Raw genomic sequence first — 10,301 nt, 5'->3', positions numbered from 1 at the left:
ACTGTGTAAAATGGGGGCACCTGCCGCACTGTGTAAAATGGGGATACCTTCCGCACTGTGTAAAATGGGGATACCTTCCGCACTGTGTAAAATGGGGATACCTTCCGCACTGTGTAAAATGGGGATACCTGCCGCACTGTGTAAAATGGGGACACCTGCCGCACTGTGTAAAATGGGGACACCTGCCGCACTGTGTAAAATGGGGACACCTGCCGCACTGTGTAAAATGGGGACACCTGCCTGCGTACTGTGTAAAATGGGGACACCTGCCGCACTGTGTAAAATGGGGACACCTTCCGCACTGTGTAAAATGGGGACACCTTCCGCACTGTGTAAAATGGGGATACCTGCCGCACTGTGTAAAATGGGGATGCCTGCGTACTGTGTAAAATGGGGACACCTGCCTGCGTACTGTGTAAAATGGGGATATCTGCCTACCGTACTGTGTAAAATGGGGATATCTGCCTACCGTACTGTGTAAAATGGGGATATCTGCCTACCGTACTGTGTAAAATGGGAACACCTGCCTGCGTACTGTGTAAAATGGGGACACCTGCCTGCGTACTGTGTAAAATGGGGACACCTGCCTGCGTACTGTGTAAAATGGGGATATCTGCCTGCGTACTGTGTAAAATGGGGATATCTGCCTGCGTACTGTGTAAAATGGGGATATCTGCCTACCGTACTGTGTAAAATGGGGACACCTGCCTGCGTACTGTGTAAAATGGGGACACCTGCCTGCGTACTGTGTAAAATGGGGATATCTGCCTGCGTACTGTGTAAAATGGGGATATCTGCCTGCGTACTGTGTAAAATGGGGATATCTGCCTACCGTACTGTGTAAAATGGGAACACCTGCCTGCGTACTGTGTAAAATGGGGACACCTGCCTGCGTACTGTGTAAAATGGGGACACCTGCCTGCGTACTGTGTAAAATGGGGACACCTGCCTGCGTACTGTGTAAAATGGGGATAGCTGCCTACCGTACTGTGTAAAATGGGAACACCTGCCTGCGTACTGTGTAATATGGGGACACTTGCCTGGTGTAATGTGTAAAAAGGGGACTTTTTTTATTTCTCTGACGTCCTAGTGGATGCTGGGAACTCCGTAAGGACCAAGGGGAATAGCGGCTCCGCAGGAGACAGGGCACATCTAAAGAAAGCTTTAGGATCACCTGGTGTGCACTGGCTCCTCCCCCTATGACCCTCCTCCAAGCCTCAGTTAGATTTTCTGTGCCCGACGAGAAGGGTGCACACTAGGGGCTCTCCTGAGCTCTTTGTGAAAGTTTTAGTTTAGGTTTATTATTTTCAGTGAGACCTGCTGGCAACAGGCTCACTGCATCGAGGGACTAAGGGGAGAAGAAGCGAACTCACCTGCGTGCAGAGTGGATTGGGCTTCTTAGGCTACTGGACATTAGCTCCAGAGGGACGATCACAGGTTCAGCCTGGATGGGTCACCGGAGCCGCGCCGCCGGCCCCCTTACAGAGCCAGAAGAGCGAAGAGGTCCGGAAAAATCGGCGGCAGAAGACTTTCCTGTCTTCAGATAAAGGTAGGCGCACAGCACCGCAGCTGTGCGCCATTGCTCTCAGCACACTTCACACTCCGGTCACTGAGGGTGCAGGGCGCTGGGGGGGCAGCGCCCTGAGACGCAATAAATCGATAGAAAACCTTTTATGGCTAAAATAAATGCATCACATATAACTCCTGGGCTATATGGATGCATTTAACCCCTGCCAAAACATACAAGTAAACGGATGATAAGGACGCCGAGAAAGGGGCGGAGCCTATCTCCTCAGCACACTGGCGCCATTTTCCCTCACAGCTCAGTTGGAGGGAAGCTCCCTGGCTCTCCCCTGCAGTCACTACACTACAGAAAGGGGTTAAAAAAGAGAGGGGGGCACAAATTAGGCGCAGTATAAACAATACAGCAGCTATAAAGGGAAAAACACTTATATAAGGTTATCCCTGTATATATATAGCGCTCTGGTGTGTGCTGGCAAACTCTCCCTCTGTCTCCCCAAAGGGCTAGTGGGGTCCTGTCCTCTATCAGAGCATTCCCTGTGTGTGTGCTGTGTGTCGGTACGTTTGTGTCGACATGTATGAGGAGAAAAATGATGAGGAGACGGAGTAGAGTGTCTGTAATAGTGTTGTCACCCCCTGGGGGGTCGACACCTGAGTGGATGTACTGTTGAAATTGCGTGACAGTGTCAGCTTTGTATAAAAGACAGTGGTTGACATGAGACAGCCGGCTACTCAGCTTGTGCATGTCCAGACGTCTCATACAGGGGCTCTAAAGCGCCCGTTACCTCAGATACAGACGCCGACACGGATACTGACTCCTGTGTCGACGGTGAAGAGACAACCGTGATTTCCAATAGGGCCACACATTGCATGATTGAGGCAATGGAAAAAGTTTACACTCTTCTGATAATATAAATACCACCAAAAAAAAAGGGGTATTATGTTTGGTGAGGAAAAACTTCCTGTAGTTTTCCTGAATCTGAGAAATAAAATGAGGTGTGTGATGATGCGTGGGTTTCCCCCCGATAACAATTGATAATTTCTAAAAAGTTATTGGCAGTATACCTTTTCCCGCCAGAGGTTAGGGTGCGTTGGGAAACACCCCCTAGGGGGGATAAGGCGCTCACACGCTTGTAAGAACAAGGGCTCTACCCTCTCTGGAGATGGCCGCCCTTAGGGATCCTGCTGATAGAAAGCAGGAGGGTATCCTAAAATGTATTTACACACATACTGGTGTTATACTGCAACCAGCAATCGCCTCAGCCTGGATGTGCAGTGCTGGGTTGGCGTGGTCGGATTCCCTGACTGGAAATTTGATATCCTAGATAAGGACAGTATATTATTGCCTATAGAGCAATTAAAAGATGCATTTCTATATATGCATGATGCACAGCGGAATATTTGCCGACTGGCATCAAGTATAAGTGCGTTGTCCAATTATACCAGTAAAGTGGTCAGGTGATGCGGATTCCAAACGGCATTTGGAAGTATTGCCTTAAAAAAGGTAGCCTCTCAAAATAAGACGCCGTATTATCAGGCGCAGTCCTGGTTGGCAAGCGGACAAAAGGGTTCCTCTTTTCTGCTCGTGACAGAGGGAGAGAAAAATGGCTGCAGAGATCAGCCAGTTCCCAGGAACAGAAACCCTTTTCCGCCTCTGCCAAGCTCTCAGTATGACGCTAGGGCTTTACAAGTTCAGGCACGGTGGGGGCCCGTTCTCAATGAATTTCAGTGCGCAGTGGGCTCACTCGCAAGTAGACCCCTGGATCCTTCAGGTAATATTTCAGGGGTACAAATTGGAATTCGAGACGTATTCCCCTCGCCGTTTCCAAAAGTCTGTTTTACCGACGTCTCCCGCTGACAGGGAGGCAGTTTTGGAAGCCATTCACAAGCTGTATTCCCAGCAGGTGATAATTAAGGTACCCCTCCTGCAACAGGGAACGGGGTATTATTCCACACTATTGTGGTACCGAAGCCAGACGGCTCGGTGAGACCGATTTTAAAATCTAAAATCTTTGAACACTTACATACAGAGGTTCAAATTCAAAATTGAGTCACTCAGAGCAGTGATTACAAACCTGGAAGAAGGGGACTACATGATGTCTCGGGACATCAAGGATGCTTACCTTCATGTCAAAATTTACCCTTCTCACCAAGGGTATCTCAGGTTATGGTACAGAACTGTCACTATCAGTTCAGACGCTGCCGTAGGGATGGTCCACGGCACCCCGGGTCTTTACTGAAGTAATGACCGTAATGATGATATTCCTTCGAAGGAAGGGAATTTTAGTTATCCTTTACTTGGACGATTCCCTGATAAGGGTGAGATCCAGGGAACAGTTGGAGATCGGTGTAGCACTACCTCAGGTAGTGTTGCGGCAGCACGATTGGATTCTCAATATTCCAAAATCGCAGCTGGTTCCGACGACTTGTCTTCTGTTCCTAGGGATGATCCTGGACACAGTCCAGAAAGAAGGTATTTCTCCCGGAGGAGAAAGCCAGGGAGTTATCCGAGCTAGTCAGGAACCTCCTAAAACCGAACCAAGTCTCAGTGCATCAATGCACAAGGGTTCTGGGTAAAAATGGTGGCTTCCTACGAAGCAATCCCATTCGGCAGATTCCATGCAAGACTTTCCAGTGGAACCTACTGGACAAATGGTCCGGGTCGCATCTTCAGATGCTTCAGCGGATAACCCTGTCACCAGGGACAAGGGTATCCCTCCTGTGGTGGTTGCAGAGTGCTCATCTTCTAGAGGGCCGCAGATTCGGCATGCAGGACTGGGTCCTGGTGGCCACGGATGCCAGCCTGCGAGGCTGGGGAGCAGTCACACAGGGAAGGAATATCCAGGGCTTATGGTCAAGCCTGGAGACATCACTTCACATAAATGTCCTGAAGCTAAGGGCCATTTACAATGCTCTAAGCTTAGCAAGACCTCTGCTTCAAGGTCAGCCGGTGTTGATCCAGTCGGACAACATTACAGCAGTCACCCACGTAAACAGACAGGGTGCCACAAGAAGCAGGAGGGCAATGGCAGAAGCTGCAAGGATTCTTCGCGGGGCGAAAAACCATGTGATAGCACTGTCAGCAGTTTTCATTCCGGGAGTGGACAACTGGGAAGCAGTTTTCCTCAGCACGACCTCCACCCGGGAGAGTAAGGACTTCACCCAGAAGTCTTCCACATGATTATAAACCGTTGGGAAAAACTCGACAGGTATTGCGCCACGTCAAGGGACCCTCAGGCAATAGCTGTAGATGCTCTGGTAACACCGTGGGTGTACCAATCAGTGTATGGGTTCCCTCCTCTGCCTCTCATACCCAAGGTACTGAGATTGATAAGATGGAGAGGAGTAAGCACTATATTAGTGGCTCCGGATTGGCCAAGAAGGAATTGGTAACCGGAACTTCAAGAGATGCTCACGGAGGATCCGTAGCCTCTACCTCTAAGAAGGGACCTGCTCCAGCAAGGACCTTGTCTGTTCCGAGACTTACCGCGGCTGCGTTGACGGCATGGCGGTTGAACGCCGGATCCTGAAGGAAAAAGGCATTCCGGATGAAGTCATCCCTATCCTGATCAAAGCCAGGAAGGATGTAACCGCAAAACATTATCACCGCATTTGGCGAAAATATGTTGCGTGGTGCGAGGCCAGTAAGGCTCGACGGAGGAAATTCAACTGGGTCGATTCCTACATTTCCTGCAAACAGGAGTATCTATGGGCCTGAAATTGGGGTCCATTAAGGTTCAAATTTCGGCTCTGTCAATTTTCTTCCAAAAAAGAACTAGCTTCAGTCCCTGAAGTTCAGACATTTGTTAAAGGGGTACTGCATATACAGCCTCCTTTTGTGCCTTTAGTGGCACTTTTGGGATCTCCAGGTGGTTTTTGGGTTCAAAAAGTCACATTGGTTTGACACACTTAAATCTGTGGAGTTAAAATATCTCACAGAAAAAGTGGTCATGCTGTTGGCTCTGGCCTGGGCCAGGCGCGTGTCAGAACTGGTGGCTTTATCCTGTAAAAGCCCTTATCTGATTTTCCATTCGGACAGGGCGGAATTGAGGACTCGTCCTCAGTTTCTCCCTAAGGTGGTTTCAGCGTCTCACCTGAACCAAACCTATTGTGGTGCCTGCGGCTACTAGGGACTTGGAGGACTCCAAGTTGCTAGACGTTGTCAGGACCCGGAAAATATATGTTTCCAGGACGGCTGGAGTCAGGAAATCTGACTCGCTGTTTATCCTCTATGCACCCAACTAGCTGGGTGCTCCTGCTTCTAAGCAGACTATTGCTCGTTGGATTTGTAGTACAATTCAGCTTGCACATTCTGTGGCAGGCCTGCCACAGCCAAAAATCTGTAAATGCCCACTCCACAAGGAAGGTGGGCTCATCTTGGGCAGCTGCCCGAGGGGTCTCGGCTTTACAACTTTGCCGAGCAGTTACTTGGTCAGGAGCAAATACGTTTGTAAAATTCTACAAATTTGATACCCTGGCTGAGGAGGACCGGGAGTTCTCTCATTGGGGCTGCAGAGTCATCCGCACTCTCCCGCCCGTTTGGGAGCTTTGGTATAATCCCCATGGTCCTTACGGAGTTCCCAGCATCCACTAGGACGTCAGAGAAAATAAGAATTTACTTACCGATAATTCTATTTCTCGTAGTCCGTAGTGGATGCTGGGCGCCCATCCCAAGTGCGGATTGTCTGCAATACTGGTACATAATTATTGTTACCAAAAATTCGGGTTATTGTTGTAGTGAGCCATCTTTTCGAGAGGCTTCTCTATTATCATGCTGTTAACTGGGTTCAGATCACAAGTTGTACAGTGTGATTGGTGTGGCTGGTATGAGTCTTACCCGGGATTCAAAATCCTTCCTTATTGTGTACGCTCGTCCGGGCACAGTATCCTAACTGAGGCTTGGAGGAGGGTCATAGGGGGAGGAGCCAGTGCACACCAGGTGATCCTAAAGCTTTCTTTAGATGTGCCCTGTCTCCTGCGGAGCCGCTATTCCCCTTGGTCCTTACGGAGTTCCCAGCATCCACTACGGACTACGAGAAATAGAATTATCGGTAAGTAAATTCTTATTTTTTATTTTTTTCCCCCTGTGGTGGGTGTGATGATATCAGACGAGGCCATGCCCACTTTAATGAGACCACGCCCATTTTAATCAGGCCACACACCCTTGTCGGGAGCGCGCGCGCATGCTTTTTCTTTTTCTGGCTATATGGGGGGGGGGGGCTCGCAATTTTTTTTTATAGCAAGGGGGGGGGGCGCATTTTGAAATCTCGCACTGGGAGCCAAATTGTCTAGAAACGGCCCTGCGTGCGGCGCACTAATGACGGAGCCGCAGGCTTGCTGAGCCGGACAGCAATTGGACAACTGAGCCGTCGCTCAGCTGCGCTGACTACAGCTCTAAGAAGAGTGCTCTAACAGCTGTAGTCAGGGCAGCTGAGCGACGGCTCAGCTGTCCAATTGCTGTCCGGCTCAGCAAGCCTGCGGCTCAGTCATTGGCGCGCCGCACGCTGAACTGAAGGAGGAGGGATTCTTAGATAAATTATATATATATATATATATATATATATATATATATATATATATATATATATATATATATATATATATATATATAATATACAGGTTGAGTCTCCCTTATCCAAAATGCTTGGGACCAGAGGTATTTTGGATATCGGATTTTTCCGTATTTTGGAATAATTGCATACCATAATGAGATATCATGGCGATGGGACCCAAGTCTAAGCACAGAATGCATTTATGTTTCATATACACCTTATACACACAGCCTGAAGGTCATTTTAGCCAATATTTTTTATAACTATGTACATTAAACAAAGTGTGTGTACATTCACACAATTCATTTATGTTTCATATACACCTTATACACACAGCCTGAAGGTCATTTTAGCCAATATTTTTTATAACTTTGTACATTAAACAAAGTGTGTGTACATTCACACAATTCATTTATGTTTCATATACACCTTATAAACACAGCTTGAAGGTCATTTAATACAATATTTTTAATAACTTTGTGTATTAAACAAAGTTTGTGTACATTGAGCCATCAAAAAACAAAGGTTTCACTATCTCACTCTCACTCAAAAAAGTCAGTATTTCGGAATATTCCGTATTTCGGTATATTTGGATATGGGATACTCAACCTGTGTATATATGTATGTATATATATATATATATGTATATATATATATATATATATATATATATATATATATATATATATATATATCTCTCCTCCTACAGTGGACTAAAAAACTAATTAAAAAAAAATAATAATAATAATAATATATATATATATATATATATATATATATATATATATATAATTTTTTATTATTATTTATTTTTTTAGTCCATGGGGGCCCCCTGCAATTTAGTACCCCAGGCCTCCCGGGGCCTTAATCCGGCTCTGCTCAGCATGTAGGACCTGGACCAGTAATTTCTGCTAATTACTCCTTTACTGCACAGATGGAAGGAGATGGGGCGGGAGGGAGAACACTAAACTACAGAAGGGGACATTGGGCTGAATGAAGGGGCCCCGGAACATAACTTACAGGGAGGTAAGGGGTGGTTAATACGTAGTGGAGGGGTGGATAGTGGAGTGGGCTTAAAATTCATAATTTTCTGGTGGGAGGGCAGCTTGCTTGACTGCAGGTATCTGAAGTTCCTAGAAATAGATTTCTCTTACGTCCTAGAGGATGCTGGGGTTCCATTTAGTACCATGGGGGATAGACTGGTCCCTTGGGAGCCATGGGCACTTTAAGAGTTTAATAGTGTGGGCTGGCACCTCCCTCTATGCCCCTTCTACCAGACTCTGTTTAGAAAATGTTCCCGGAGGAGCCGGTCACAGCTAGAGGAGCTACTAGGAGTTTTTCTAGTTTTATTGTTTTTCTGAGAGTGTTGGGTACAGGATGGCTGCTGGCAACAGCCTCCTGCTTCGTGGGACTTAGGGGGGGGAGTAGGAACCAACTCTTGAAGTTAATGGCCCCTATCTCTGCTGACAGGACACTGAGCTCCTGAGGGTGCTGATCGCAAGCCCACGAGGCGACCGCTCACTCCCGCCGCACGGCCGCCACCCCCTAACAGAGCCAGAAGAAAGAAGAGTGAGTATAATGCCGGCGGCCCGAAAAGCGGGTCGCCGGCGGGAATGGCGGCACAAGGGTGGGAGCGAAGCTCTGACAGGCTGCGCTCCGGAAGGCTCAGCGGACACACTGTTAGGCGCTGTGAGGGGCGTCCTGGGCCAGCACAATACAGGGGCTAATCCCACTGTTAGCTGCAAAAATAGCTCAGGCCAGTATAATCTCAAAGTGCGCGGAAGACGCGCCATTACAGGGGGCGGGACTGCTCCTCAGAGCGGATCCAGCACTTACCAGCGCCATTTTCTCCTGCAGATCACACTGAAGAGACGCTGACAGGGAGCACTGCCCTCCACATAACACCAGCATACCTCTGCGATACCAGGGTGCTATAGACGGGGGGGGGGGGGGGGGAGAATGTTTTTAGACATAAACTGTTTATCCTATTAAGGTTACTCAGTCAGCGCCGTCTGTTTCTTATATGCAACTGCCTACTTGGGCACTGTGTGGCTGGCTCCTTATACTCTGTGTCTCTCTGAAGGTACAATGGGGAAAACTGTGTGACATTTTCCTGTGTGTGTGTGTGTGTGTGTCTATCTGTATATCTCACATTACCATGTCTAGGGACTCTGCATCTTGTGCTGCAGAGTGTGTATCTTCTCCTGAAGAGTCTCTCCCATGTACTCAGGATTGCCATGTACCTTCTCAGCCTTCTCAAACTGAACCCCCTTGGGTGGCTTCTATAAGGGAAATGATATCCCAGATGTATTCTAGGGTGTCGCACACTGAGAATGTAACACAGGTTTTACAACAATCTGTAAAGGTATTGAAGTATTCAGCTCCCACTACCTCATCTAAAGCCCCTGTTACATACCCAAAAAAGCGTGCTCTTGCACAGATAATGCAAGCCAACACGGATACCGACTCTGAGGCAGGGGATGGTGATGGGGATATGCAGGGGGGAGATGCATCCCTTGCTAAGGGGGTGCAACTCATGATTGAGGCCATTAGGGACATTTTACACATTACTGAAAGAGTACCTGAGCAGGTAGAGGGGGCTTACTTTACAGACAATAAGAAATCCTCCCTTACATTCGCTGCTTATAAGGAGTTAAACTCCTTATTTGAAAAATCCTGGGGAAACCCAGAGAAAAAATTCCAGATCCCAAAAAGGGTTCTCGTTGCTTTTCCTGTCCCTGAAGAGGACAGGAAAAAGTGGGAAAACCCGCCTATAGTAGACGTTTCTGTATCTAGGTTGCCTAAAAAGGTGGTTTTACCTGTCCCTGGTTCAACCGCTTTGAAAGAGCCAGCTGACCGCAAGATTGAGACTATGTTCAAATCTATATACACTGCTACAGGCGTGGCGTTAAAGCCCACTATTGCTTGTGCGTGGATTTCTAAAGCCATAGTAAAGTGGTCAGGCACATTACTAGAGGAATTAGATACTTTGAATAGGAGTGACATTGATTTGTTTTTACGTCACACACAGGATTCTGCAGGTTTCATGGTGGAGGCCATGAAGGATCTTGGCCACCTTAATGCAAGAGCTTCTTCCATGGCTGTCTCGGCACGCAGAGGACTCTGGCTGCGCCAATGGTCTGCGGATACAGAATCCAAAAAAAGTGTGGAGAACCTACCTTTCACAGGTCAGGCTCTGTTTGGGGACGCGTTCGATGCGTGGATCTC

Source organism: Pseudophryne corroboree, chromosome 5 (genome assembly GCF_028390025.1).
Source record: "Pseudophryne corroboree isolate aPseCor3 chromosome 5, aPseCor3.hap2, whole genome shotgun sequence".
Taxonomy (NCBI): Eukaryota; Metazoa; Chordata; class Amphibia; order Anura; family Myobatrachidae; genus Pseudophryne; species Pseudophryne corroboree.
The sequence above is the reverse complement of the archived record's forward strand: the minus strand, read 5'-3'. Positions refer to the sequence as shown.